Source organism: Triticum urartu, chromosome 2 (genome assembly GCF_003073215.2).
Source record: "Triticum urartu cultivar G1812 chromosome 2, Tu2.1, whole genome shotgun sequence".
Taxonomy (NCBI): Eukaryota; Viridiplantae; Streptophyta; class Magnoliopsida; order Poales; family Poaceae; genus Triticum; species Triticum urartu.
In genome coordinates, this window is record NC_053023.1 from 545,600,426 (window position 1) to 545,615,533 (window position 15,108).

Consider the following 15,108-nt stretch of genomic DNA (forward strand, 5'->3'; position numbering starts at 1 on the left):
ACGTACCAAAGTAATCCAAGGGTGGATCACTGGACAGTGGTCAAGAACATCCTGAAATACCTGAGAAGGACTAAGGATATGTTTCTCGTTTATGGAGGTGACAAAGAGCTTGTCATAAATGGTTATGTCAATGCAAGCTTTGACACTGATCCAGATGACTCTAAGTCGCAAACCGAATACATGTTTATATTGAATGGTGGAGCTGTCAGTTGGTGTAGTTCCAAGCAGAGCGTCGTGGCGGGATCTACGTGTGAAGCAGAGTACATAGCTGCTTCAGAAGCAACAAATGAAAGAGTCTGGATGAAGGAGATCATATCCGATCTAGGTTTAATACCTAGTGCATCGAGACCAATGAAAATATTTTGTGACAATACTGGAGCAATTGCCTTAGCGAAGGAATCCGTATTTCACAAGAGAACCAAACACATCAAGAGACGCTTCAATTCCATCCACAGTCAAGTCAAGGAGGGAGACATGGAGATTTGCAAAATACACACGGATCTGAATGTTGCAGACCCATTGACTAAGCCTCTTCCACAAGCAAAACATGATCAGCACCAAGACTCCATGGGTGTTAGAATCATTACAATGTAATCTAGATTATTTACTCTAGTGCAAGTGGGAGACTGAAGGAAATATGCCCAAGAGGCAATAATAAAGTTGTTATTTATATTTCCTTATATCATGATAAAGGTTTATTATTCATGCTAGAATTGTATTAACCGGAAACTTGATACGTGTGTGAATACATAGACAAAACAAAGTGTCCCTAGTATGCCTCTACTTGACTAGCTGGTTAATCAAAGATGGTTAAGTTTCTTGACCATAGACATGTGTTGTTATTTGATGAACGGGATCACATCATTAGAGAATGATGTGATGGACTAGACCCATCTGTTAGCTTAGCATAATGATCGTTCAGTTTTATTGCTATTGCTTTCTTCATGACTGATACATATTCCTTTGACTATGACATTATGCAACTCCCGAATACCGGAGGAACACCTTATGTGCTATCAAACGTCACAACATAACTGGGTGATTATAAAGATGCTCTATAGGTGTCTTGATAACCCACAAGTATAGGGGATCGCAACAGCTTTCGAGGGTAGAGTATTCAACCCAAATTTATCGATTCGACACAAGGGGAGCCAAAGAATATTCTCAAGTATTAGCAGCTGAGTTGTCAATTCAACCACACCTGGAAACTTAGTATCTGCAGCAAAGTGTTTAGTAGCAAAGTAATATGATAGTGGTGGTAGCGGCAACAAAAGTAAATACAGCAAAAGTAATGTTTTTGGTATTTTGTAGTGATTGTAACAGTAGCAGCGGGAAAGTAAATAAGCATAAACCAGTATATGGAAAACTCGTAGGCACCAGATCAGTGATGGATAATTATGCTGGATGCGGTTCATCATGTAATAGTCATAACATAGGGTGACACAGAACTAGCTCCAATTCATCAATGTAATGTAGGCATGTATTCCGTATATAGTCATACGTGCTTAGGGAAAAGAACTTTCATGACATCTTTTGTCCTACCCTCCCATGGCAGCGGGGTCCTATTGGAAACTATGGGATATTAAGGCCTCCTTTTAATAGAGAAACGGAAGAAAGCATTAGCACATAGTGAATACATGAACTCCTCAAACTATGTTCATCGCCGGGAGTGGTCCCGATTATTGTCACTTCGGGTTTGCCGGATCATAACACATAGTTGGTGACTATAGACTTGCAAGATAGGATCAAGAACTCACATATATTCATGAAAACATAATAGGTTCAGATCTGAAATCATGGCACTCGGGCCCTAGTGACAAGCATTAAGCATAGCAAAGTCATAGCAACATCAATCTCAGAACATAATGGATACTAGGGATCAAACCCTAACAAAACTAACTCGATTACATGATAAATCTCATCCAACCCATCACCGTCCAGCAAGCCTACGATGGAATTACTCATGCACGGCGGTGAGCATCATGAAATTGGTGATGGAGGATGGTTGATGATGACGACGGCGACGAATCCCCCTCTCCGGAGCCCCGGACGGACTCCAGATCAGCCCTCCCGAGAGGTTTTAGGGCTTGACGGCGGCTCCGTATCCTAAAACACGATGATTTCTTCTCTCTGATTTTTTTCTCTCCGAAAGCAAATATATAGAGTTGGAGTTGGCGTCGGAGGGCATCCAGGGGGCCCACGAGGTAGGGGGGCGCGCCCTGGGGGGGCGCCCCCCACCCTCGTGAGAAGGGTGTGATCCCCCTGGTCTTCATCTTTAGCGAGGATTTATTTTTTATTTTTTCTAAGATGTTCCGTGGAGTTTCAGGTCATTCCGATAATATTTATTTTCTGCACATAAAACAACACCATGGCAATTCTGCTGAAAACAACGTCATTCCGGGTTAGTTCCATTCAAATCATACAAGTTAGAGTCCAAAACAAGGGCAAAAGTGTTTGGAAAAGTAGATAGGACGGAGATGTATCAACTCCCCCAAGCTTAAACCCTTGCTTGTCCTCAAGCAATTCAGTTGACAAACTGAAAGAAAGAAAGAAAAACTTTTACAAACTCTGTTTGCTCTTGTTGTTGTAACTATGTTAAGCCAGCATTCAAGTTTTCAGCATAGATCATAACTAACCACATTTGCAATAATTCTCAGGTCTCATAATTACTCATATCAATAGCATAATCAACTAGCAAGCCATAATAATAAATCTCGGATGACAACACTTCCTCAAAACAATCATAATATGATATAACAAGATGGTATCTCGCTAGCCCTTTCTGAGACCGCAAAACATAAATGCAGAGCACCTTTAAAGATCAAGTACTGACTAGACATTGTAATTCATGGTAAAAGAGATCCAATCATAGTCATACTCAATATAAATTAACAGTGATGAATGCAAATGACAACTGTGCTCTCCAGCTAGTGCTTTTTAATAAGAGGGTGATGACTCCACATAAAAGTAAATGGATAGGCCCTTCGCAGAGGGAAGCAGGGATTTGTAGAGGTGCCAGAGCTCAGTTTTTAAATAGAGATAAATTGTATTTTGAGCGGTATACTTTCATTGTCAACGTAAAAACTAAGAGATGGCGATATCTTCCATGCTAAACACATTATAGGCGGTTCCCAAACAGAATGGTAAAGTTTATACTCCCCCTCCACCAACAAGCATCAATCCATGGCTTGCTCGAAACAACGAGTGCCTCCAACATACATCAGGTCCCAGGGGGAGTTTTGTTTGCAATTAATTTTGATTTAGTTTGCATAAAGCATGGGATTGGGCATCCCGATGACCAGCCATTTTCTCGTGAGTGAGGAGCGGAGTCCACTCCTCTTGAGAATAACCCGCCTAACACGGAAGATAAGGACAGCCTTGGTTGATACATGAGCTATTCGAGCATACAAAACAGAATGTTTATTTGAAGGTTTAGAGTTTGGCACATACAAATTTACTTGGAATGGCAGGTAGATACTGCATATAGGAAGGTATGGTGGACTCATCTGGAATAACTTTGGGGTTTAAGTGATTGGATGCACAAGCAGTATTCCCGCTTAGTACAAGTGAAGGCTAGCAAAATACTGGGAAGCGACCAACTAGAGAGCGACAACAACCATGTACATGCATTAAAATTAATAAACATTGGATGCAAGCATGAGTAGGATATAATCCACCATGAACATAAATATCGTGAAGGCTATGTTGATTTCGTTTCAACTACATGCATGAACATGTGCCAAGTCATGTCACTTAAATCATTCAAAGGAGGATACCACCCCATCATACCACATCATAATCATCTCAATAGCATGTTGGCACACAAGGTAAATCATTATAACTCATAGCTAATCAAGCATGGCACAAGCAACTATGATCTCTAATTGTCATTGCAAACATGTTTATTCATAATAAGCTGAATCAAGAACGAGGGACTCATCATATTTAAAAAAACAAAAGAGGTCGAGTTCATACCAGCTTTCCTCATCTCAGTTAGTCCATCATATATAATCATAATTGCCTTTCACTTGCTCGACCGAACGGTGTGAATAATAATAAGAGTGTACGTGCATTGGACTAAGCTGGAATCTGCGAGCATTCAATAAACAGGAGAAGACAAGGCAATATGGGCTCTTGGTTAAATCAACAATAATGCATATAAGAACCACTTCAACAATTTAATTAAGGTCTTCTCCTACTGACCCCCAAAGAAAAGAAATAAAACTATTTACACGGGAAAGCTCCCAACAAGCAAAAGAAGAACGGGAAATATTTTTGGGTTTTCTTTTTAATTATTACTACTACAGCAGAAAAATAAACTACTACTAATTTTTTTTGTTTTTTCTTAAGGTTTAGCAAACACACAAGAAGAAAGCAGGAAAAAGAAAATAAACTAGCATGGATATTACAGTGAAAAAGTATGAGCACCGACATCTAGCAATGAGTGTGTGTGAACATAAATGTAATGTCGGTGAGAAATACGTACTCCCCCAAGCTTAGGCTTTTGGCCTAAGTTGGTCTATGGCCATGGCTGGCCTGGCAGATATCCATAATAATAGTTGTTGGGGTCGTACTATGATGAGGAAGAATAGTTGGGATCATACTCTGATGAAGAAGAAGACTCTGACTACCACTGGCTGACAGTCATCTCTGGGTCCCAAGAATAAACAGATTGTCGTGGAGGCTCATCTTGTGGTTCCTGTTCCGGGGCTGGTGCAGAATTTTTGTAAGCTTTGGACGGCTGCCCACGTAACGAGGTAGGGTCCTACAAAATTAAACAAAGAAGAAGCAGGCAGGATAATAGTCTCAGGATGATGTTTATTAAAGAACAATTGATACTTAAGCTCTCCTGCCCTATTCTTAATAATAAAATCATGTGCCACCATACTTTTATGATCTAGATAAACATGGGGCAGCACCTTTTCTTCCTTCTCAGCATGCCTAATAGGTATGTTAAAATGTGCAGCTAGGCGTGTGGCATAGACGCCTCCAAAGATGGGACCCTTAGTATGGTTCATACTTAACCGTCTAGCAATAATACCGCCCATACTAAAAGTGTTACCACTATATAAACCATGGTGCAGAATAATTATATTAGGAATACTAAGGTTTCCACAGTTTCCGCGTCCAATTAAACAACGACTAGCAAATAATGCAAAGTAACGTAAAATAGGAAAATGTATGCTAGTGATTCGTGCATCGGAAACCTTTCTAGTTTCTCCTACAGTGATAGTATCAATAAACCCAACCACATCATCATGATGTGGTTCTTCTGTCTTGCCCTCAAAAGGGACTAAACAAATCCGACAGAAATCATAAAGTGACATCTCCTTATGCTCATCATATAAATGAAACTCCACCGTAGGTGGTGAGTTCCTAGAATGAAAATGAAAGTTTTGCACAAAAGTATTTGTGAGTAAGAGATACTGATCACATTGGTCGTGGAGGAAAGCGGTGAGGCCTGCATTGTGGGCCAATTCATGAAAATCTTCATAGATACTGGCTGCTCTCAAGAAATCTTCAGAAGGCCATTCACACGCCCGAATCTCCGTGGTGCGCGGCAAATTATACTTAGGCTTCGGTGCCTTTTCCTTCGAGCTTTGGCTCGATGATCCCCTCAAAAATCTCATTATTTTTCTGAAATAATCTGAAATTTTTAGTAACTTCAAACAAAAGTGAACCAACTTCAATAAAATTGATAGCAACTACTCCTACAAGTGCCTAGAGCCTATATCAAGCATTAGAACTACTTAGAACCATATAAATTTGACATGCAAGCTCAAGAACATGGTCACCTATGCAACACAAATTTGCAAAGAATAAAGCACTAGAACAAAAACTAATTGGACCAATGGAGGAGTCACATACCAAGGAACAATCTCCCCAAGCAGTTTTGCGAGAGGTGCTTTGAGCAAGGAGATCGAAAATCGCAGCAAAAGTGGCTGGAACTCGTGCTTGAGTTGGTTTTTCGGGTTTGTGTGAGACAGAGGAAGAAGATGGGTGCTGGGATAAGTGGAGGAGGGCCACCGTGGACCCACAAGGAAGGGGGGCGCGCCCTAGAGGGGGGGGTGCCCACCACCCTCGTGGCCACGTGGCAGCTCCTCCCGCGGTAATTTTTGCACGGTAAATCCTCAAATTTTCCCAAAAAATCATATTAAATTGGCATGTCATTCTAAGGACTTTTATTTTCGGGATATTTTTATATTGCACGGATAAGTCAGGAAACCGACAGAAAAATATTATTTTTACTTTATTTCTACTAATTAACAGAAAATATAGAGAGGGTACAGAAGTTCGTGCTTCTAGTTTCATCCATCTCATGCTCATCAAAAAGAATCCACTAACAAGGTTGATCAAGTCTTGTTAACAAACTCATTCCGATAATCATGAAACCGTAGAAATTTTGAATAACACTAAGTTACCTCAACGGGGATATGCACATCCCCAATAATAAGTATATCATATTTCTTTTTGACGGTAGGAAGAGGAAATTCAAAACCTCCAATTATAATCGATGGAATTTTTCCAATGGAGTTGATACTATGAGCTTGAGGTTGTTTCCTCGGAAAGTGTACCGTATGCTCATTACCATTAACATGAAAAGTGACATTGCCTTTGTTGCAATCAATAACAGCCCCTGCAGTATTAAGAAAAGGTCTTCCAAGAATAATAGACATACTATCATCCTCGGGAAATATCAAGAATAACAAAGTCCATTAAAATAGTAACGTTTGCAACCACAACAGGCACATCCTCACAGATACCGACAGGAATAGCAGTTGATTTATCAGCCATTTGCAAAGATATTTCAGTAGGTGTCAGCTTATTCAAGTCAAGTCTACGATATAAAGAGAGAGGCATAACACTAACACCGGCTCCAAGATCACATAAAGCAGTTTTAATATAATTTCTTTTAATGGAGCAAGGTATAGTAGGTACTCTGGGGTCTCCATGTTTCTTTGTTATTCCAACCTTAAAAGTATAATTAGCAAGCATGGTGGAAATTTCAGCTTTCGGTATCTTTCTTTTATTAGTAATGATATCCTTCATATATTTAGCATAAGGATTTGTTTTGAGCACATCAGTTAATCTCATACGCAAAAAGATAGGCCTAATCATTTCAGCAAAGCGCTCAAAATCCTCATCATCCTTTTTCTTGGATGGTTTCGGAGGAAAAGGCATGGGTTTTTGAACCCAAGGTTCCCTTTCTTTACCATGTTTCCTAGCAACAAAGTCTCTTTTATCATAACGTTGATTCTTTGATTGTGGGTTATCAAGATCAACAGCAGGTTCAACTTCTACATCATTATCATTACTAGGTTGAGCATCATTATGAACATTATCATTAATATTTTCACTAGGTTCATGTTCATTACCAGATTGTGTTTCAGCATCAGACAGGGAGATATCATTTGGATTATCAGGTGGTTCAGCAATAGGTTCACTAGAAGTTTGCACAGTTCTATCATTTTTCTTCTTCTTCTTTTTAGAAGAACTAGGAACATCAATATGATTTCTCTGAAAATCTTGCTCGATTCTCTTAGGGTGGCCTTCAGGATACAAAGGTTCCTGAGTCATTCTACCACTTCTAGTAGCCACTCTAACAACATAATCATTTTTCTTACTATTCATTTCCTCAAGCACTTCTTTTTGAGCCTTAAGTACTTGTTCTACTTGAGTGGTAACCATAGAAGCATGTTTGCTAACAAGTTTAAGTTCACTTTTAATATTAGCCATATAATCACCCAAGCGTCTAATCATATAAGCATTTTGTTTTAATTGTCAACCAAAATAAGCATTGAAGTCCTCTTGCTTAAACATAAAGTTATCAAACTCATCCAAGCACTGACTAGCAATTTTAGTAGGAGGGACTTCAGCTTTATCATATCTATAGAGAGAATTTACCTTTACTACCTGTGTCGGGATATCGGGATCAGGAGGTTCTTCAGTAAATAAAGAATTGAGATCATATGTTTCATCAACAGGCGGTATAATAAGACCATGTATTTCTTCAATAGGAGGTAAATTCTTAACGTCTTCAGCTTTAATACCTTTCTCTTTCATAGATTTCTTTGCCTCTTCCATATCTTCGGGACTGAGGAATAGAACACCTCTCTTCTTCAGAGTTGGTTTAAGAATAGGCTCAGTAATTGGAGAAGGAGCTGGCTCAGGAGGTGCCCAATTATTTTCATTTGTCAACATATTATTCAATAGAATTTCGGCTTCATCCGGTGTTCATTCCCTGAAAAGAGAACCAGCACAACTATCCAGGTAATCTCCCCCCTCATAGTTGAGGGATAGATCTTGGTTTTTGGATCTCTCAAGTTCTTCATAGTGTCCAGCAGATATAAATCCCAAGTGACTCAAAGAATAGAGCTACGCTCCCCGGCAACGGCGCCAAAAATTAGTCTTGATAACCCACAAGTATAGGGGATCACAACAGCTTTCGAGGGTAGAGTATTCAACCCATATTTATTGATTCGACACAAGGGGAGCCAAAGAATATTCTCAAGTATTAGTAGCTGAGTTGTCAATTCAACCACACCTGGAAACTTAGTATCTGCAGCAAAGTGTTTAGTAGCAAAGTAATATGATAGTGGTGGTAGCGGCAACAAAAGTAAAGACAGCAAAAGTAATGTTTTTGGTATTTTGTAGTGATTGTAACAGTAGCAGCGGGAAAGTAAATAAGCGTAAACCAGTATATGGAAATCTCGCAGGCACCGGATCAGTGATGGATAATTATGCCAGATGCGGTTCATCATGTAACAGTCATAACATAGGGTGACACAGAACTAGCTCCAATTCATCAATGTAATGTAGGCATGTATTCCGTATATAGTCATACGTGCTTATGGAAAAGAACTTGCATGACATCTTTTGTCCTACCCTCTCGTGGCAGCTGGGTCCTATTGGAAACTAAGGGATATTAAGGCCTCCTTTTATTAGAGAACCGGAACAAAGCATTAGCACATAGTGAATACATGAACTCCTCAAACTATGGTCATCACCCGGAGTGGTCCTGATTATTGTCACTTCGGGGTTGCCGGATCATAACACATAGTAGGTGACTATAGACTTGCAAGATAGGATCAAGAACTCACATTATTCATGAAAACATAATAGGTTCAGATCTGAAATCATGGCACTCGGGCCCTAGTGACAAGCATTAAGCATAGCAAAGTCATAGCAACATCAATCTCAGAACATAATGGATACTAGGGATCAAACCCTAACAAAACTAACTCGATTACATGATAAATCTCATCCAACCCATCACCGTCCAGCAAGCCTACTATGGAATTACTCACGCACGGCGGTGAGCATCATGAAATTGGTGATGGAGGATGGTTGATGATGACGACAGCGACAAATCCCCCTCTCTGGAGCACCGAACGGACTCCAGATCAGCCCTCCCGAGAGGTTTTAGGGCTTGGCGGCGGCTCCGTATCGTAAAACGCGATGATTTCTTCTCTCTGATTTTCTCTCTCCGAAAGAAAATATATAGAGTTGGAGTTGGCGTCAGAGGGCATCCAGGGGGCCCACGAGGTAGGGGGCGTGCCCTAGGGTGGGCGCCCCCCACCCTCGTGAGAAGGGTGTGGGCCCCCTGGTCTTCATCTTTGGCGAGGATTTTTTATTATTTTTTCTAAGATGTTCCATGGAGTTTTAGGTCATTCCGAGAATATTTGTTTTCTGCACATAAAACAACACCATGGCAATTCTGCTGAAAACAGCGTCAGTCCGGGTTAGTTCCATTCAAATCATACAATTTAGAGTCCAAAACAAGGGCAAAAGTGTTTGGAAAATTAGATAGGACGGAGACGTATCGTCTCTCCGAAGGTGTTTCTTGGGCTGACATAGATCGAGATTAGGATTTGTCACTACGGGTATCGGAGAGGTATCTCTGGACCCTCTCGGTAATGCACATTACGATAAGCCTTGCAAGCAATGTGACTAATGAGTTAGTTGCGGGATGATGCATTACGGAATGAGTAAAGAGACTTGCTGGTAACGAGATTGAACTAGGTATGAGGATACCGAGGATCGAATCACGGGCAAGTAACCTACCGATGACAAAGGGAATAGCGTACGTTGTCATTGCGGTTTGACCGACAAAGATCTTCGTAGAATATGTAGGAACCAATATGGGCATCCGGGTTCCGATGTTGGTTATTGACCGGAGATATGTCTCGGTCATGTCTACATAGTTGTCGAACCCGTAGGGTCCGCACGCTTAACGTTCGATGATGAGTTGTATTATGAGTTTTGTGTTTTGGTGACCGAATATTGTTCGGAGTCCCGGATGAGATCACGAACATGATGGGGAGTCTCGAAATGTTCGAGAGGTAAATATTGATGTATTGTACGATGGTATTCGGACACCAGAATTGTTTCAGAATTTTTTGGGTATTTTTCGGAGTACCGGGAGGTTACCGGAACCCCCACCCCTCGGGGAAGAAATGGGCCTACATGGGCCTTAGTGGAGAGAGAGGGGAGCCCAAAAGGGTGGCACATGCCCCCCCAAGGGAGCCCGAATTGGACAAAGGGGATGGGGTGCGACCCCCTTTCCTTCTCTCCCTCTCCCTCTCCTTCTCCTTCCCCCTTTTCCCCCTCCGTAAAAAGGAAGGGGGTGACTAGGATTTGGAGTCCTAGTCGGTTTCCCCCCTTATGGCGTGCCCCTTGGCCGGCCTCCGCCCTCTCCCTCCTTTATATACGCGGGCAGGAAACCCCTGGGAGACACACCAATTGTTCCAAGCTGTGTGCGGCGTCTCTCTCCACGGTTTACTCCTCAGGTCGTATTTGAAGGAAATATGCCCTAGAGGCAATAATAAAGTTATTATTTATTTCCTTATATCATGATAAATGTTTATTATTCATGCTAGAATTGTATTAACCGGAAACATAATACATGTGTGAATACATAGACAAACTTAGTGCCACTAGTATGCCTCTACTTGACTAGCTCGTTAATCAAAGATGGTTATGTTTCCTAACCATGAACAAAGTGTTGTTATTTGATTAACGAGGTCACATCATTTGTTGAATGATCTGATTGACATGACCCATTCCATTAGCTTAGCACCCGATCGTTTAGTATGTTGCTATTGCTTTCTTCATGACTTATACATGTTCCTATGACTATGAGATTATGCAACTCCCGTTTGCCGGAGGAACACTTTGTGTGCTACCAAATGTCACAACGTAACTGGGTGATTATAAAGGAGCTCTACAGGTGTCTCCAATGGTAGATGTTGGGTTGGCGTATTTCGAGAATAGGATTTGTCACTCCGATTGTCGGAGAGGTATCTCTGGGCCCTCTCGGTAATGCACATCACATAAGCCTTGCAAGCATTGCAACTAATGAGTTAGTTGCGGGATGATGTATTACGGAACAAGTAAAGCGACTTGCCGGTAACGAGATTGAACTAGGTATTGGATACCGACGATCAAATCTCGGGCAAGTAACATACCGATGACAAAGGGAACAACGTATGTTGTTATGCGGTCTGACCGATAAAGATCTTCGTAGAATATGTAGGAGCCAATATGGGCATCCAGGTCCCGCTATTGTTTATTGACCGGAGACGTGTCTCGGTCATGTCTACATTGTTCTCGAACCGTAGGGTCCGCACGCTTAACGTTACGATGACAGTTATTATGAGTTTATGCATTTTGATGTACCGAAGATTGTTCGGAGTCCCGGATGTGATCATGGACATGACGAGGAGTCTCGAAATGGTCGAGACATAAAGAGTGATATATTGGAAGCCTATGTTTGGATATCGGAAGTATTCCGGGTGAAATCGGGATTTTACCGGAGTACCGGGAGGTTACCGGAACCCCCCGGGAGCTATATGGGCCTTAGTGGGCTTTAGTGGAAAGGAGAAAGGGGCAGCCCAAGGTGGGCCGCGTGCCTCCCCCCTCCCCTAGTCCTATTAGGACAAGGAGAGGTGGCCGGCCCCCTCTCTCTCTTTCCCCCCTCGAGGAATCCTATTCCAACTAGGATTGGGGGGGGGGGGATCCTACTCCCAGAGGGAGTAGGACTCCCTTGGCGCGCCCTCCTTGGCCGGCCGCCCCCTCCCCCTTGGCTCCTTTATATACGGAGGCAGGGGAGCACTCTAGAACACACAAGTTGATCCTTGAGATCATTCCTTAGCCGTGTGCGGTGCCCCCTGCCACCATATTCCACCTCGATCATATTATAGCGGTGCTTAGACGAAGCCCTACGACGGTAGAACATGAAGATCGTCACCACGCCGTCGTGCTGACGGAACTCCTCCCCGACGCTTTGCTGGATCGGAGCCCGGGGATTGTCATCGAGCTGTACGTGTGCTAAGAACTCGGAGGTGCCGGAGTAACGGTGCTTGGATCGGTCGGATCGGGAAGATGTACGACTACTTCCTCTACGTTGTGTCAACGCTTCCGCAGTCGGTCTGCGTGGGTACGTAGACAACACTCTCCCCTCTCGTTGCTGTGCATCATCATGATCTTGCATGTGCGTAGGAATTTTTTTGAAATTACTATGTTCCCCAACAGTGGCATCCGAGCCAGGTTTTATATGTTGATGTTATATGCACGAGTAGAACACAAGTGAGTTGTGGACGATATAAGTCATACTGCCTACCAGCATGTCATACTTTGGTTCAGCGGTATTGTTGGACGAGACGACCCGGACCAACATTACGCGTACGCTTACGCGAGACCGGTTCCCCCGACGTGCTTTGCACATAGGTGGCTTGCGGGCGACTGTCTCTCCAACTTTAGTTGAACCGAGTATGGCTACGCCCGGTCCTTGCGAAGGTTAAAACGGAGTCAAATTGACAAACTATCATTGTGGTTTTGATGCATAGGTGAGATTGGTTCTTGCTTAAGCCCGTAGCAGCCACGTAAAACTTGCAACAACAAAGTAGAGGACGTCTAACTTGTTTTTGCAGGGCATGTTGTGATGTGATATGGTCAAGGCATGATGATGAATTTTATTGTATGAGATGATCATGTTTTGTAACCGAGTTATCGGCAACTGGCAGGAGCCATATGGTTGTTGCTTTATTGTATGCAATGCAATCGCGATGTAATGCTTTACTTTATCACTAAGCGGTAGCGATAGTCGTGGAAGCATAAGATTGGCAAGACGACAACGATGCTACGATGGAGATCAAGGTGTCGCGCCGGTGACGATGGTGATCATGACGGTGCTTCGGAGATGGATATCACAAGCACAAGATGATGATGGCCACATCATATCACTTATATTGATTGCATGTGATGTTTATCTTTTTATGCATCTTATCCTGCTTTGATTGACGGTAGCATTATAAGATGATCTCTCACTAAATTATCAAGAAGTGTTCTCCCTGAGTATGCACCGTTGCCAAAGTTCGTCGTGCCCAAACACCATGTGATGATCGGGTGTGATAAGCTCTACGTCCATCTACAACGGGTGCAAGCCAGTTTTTGCACACGCAGAATACTCAGGTTAAACTTGACGAGCCTAGCATATGCAGATATGGCCTCGGAACACGGAGACCGAAAGGTCGAGCGTGAATCATATAGTAGATATGATCAACATAACGATGTTCACCATTGAAAACTACTCCATCTCACGTGATGATCGGTTATGGTTTAGTTGATTTGGATCACGTGATCACTTAGAGGATTAGAGGGATGTCTATCTAAGTGGGAGTTCTTAAGTAATTTGATTAATTGAACTTAAACTTATCATGAACTTAGTACCTGATGGTATCTTGCTTGTTTATGTTGATTGTAGATAGATGGCTCGTGCTGTTGTTCCGTTGAATTTTAATGCGTTCCTTGAGAAAGCAAAGTTGAAAGATGATGGTAGCAATTACACGGACTGGGTCCGTAACTTGAGGATTATCCTCATTGCTGCTCAGAAGAATTACGTCCTGGAAGCACCGCTGGGTGCCAAGCCTGCTGCTGGAGCAACACCAGATGTTATGAACGTCTGGCAGAGCAAAGCTGATGACTACTCGATAGTTCAGTGTGTCATGCTTTACGGCTTAGAATCAGGACTTCAACGACGCTTTGAACGTCATGGAGCATATGAGATGTTCCGGGAGTTGAAGTTAATATTTCAAGCAAATGCCCGGATTGAGAGATATGAAGTCTCCAATAAGTTCTATAGCTGCAAGATGGAGGAGAACAGTTCTGTCAGTGAGCATATACTCAAAATGTCTGGGTATAATAATCACTTGATTCAGATGGGAGTTAATCTTCCAGATGATTGCGTCATTGACAGAATTCTCCAATCACTGCCATCGAGCTACAAGAGCTTCGTGATGAACTATAATATGCAAGGGATGAACAAGACTATTCCCGAGCTCTTCGCAATGCTGAAAGCTGCGGAGGTAGAAATCAAGAAGGAGCATAAAGTGTTGATGGTTAACAAGACCACTAGTTTCAAGAAAAAGGGCAAAGGGAAGAAGAAGGGGAACTTCAAGAAGAACGGCAAGCAAGTTGCTGCTCAGGAGAAGAAACCCAAGTCTGGACCTAAGCCTGAAACTGAGTGCTTCTACTGCAAGCAGACTGGTCACTGGAAGCGGAACTGCCCCAAGTATTTGGCGGATAAGAAGGATGGCAAGGTGAACAAAGGTATATGTGACATACATGTTATTGATGTGTACCTTACTAGAGCTCGCAGTAGCACCTGGGTATTTGATACTGGTTCAGTTGCTAATATTTGCAACTCGAAACAAGGACTACGGATTAAGCGAACACTGGCAAAGGACGAGGTGACGATGCGCGTGGGAAACGGTTCCAAAGTCGATGTGATCGCGGTCGGCACGCTACCTCTACATCTACCTTCGGGATTAATATTAGACCTAAATAATTGTTATTTGGTGCCAGCGTTGAGCATGAACATTATATCTGGATCTTGTTTGATGCGAGACGGTTATTCATTTAAATCAGAGAATAATGGTTGTTCTATTTATATGAGTAATATCTTTCATGGTCATGCACCTTTGAAGAGTGGTCTATTTTTGATGAATCTCGATAGTAGTAACACACATATTCATAATGTTGAAGCCAAAAGATGCAGAGTTGATAATGATAGTGCAACTTATTTGTGGCACTGCCGTTTAGGTCATA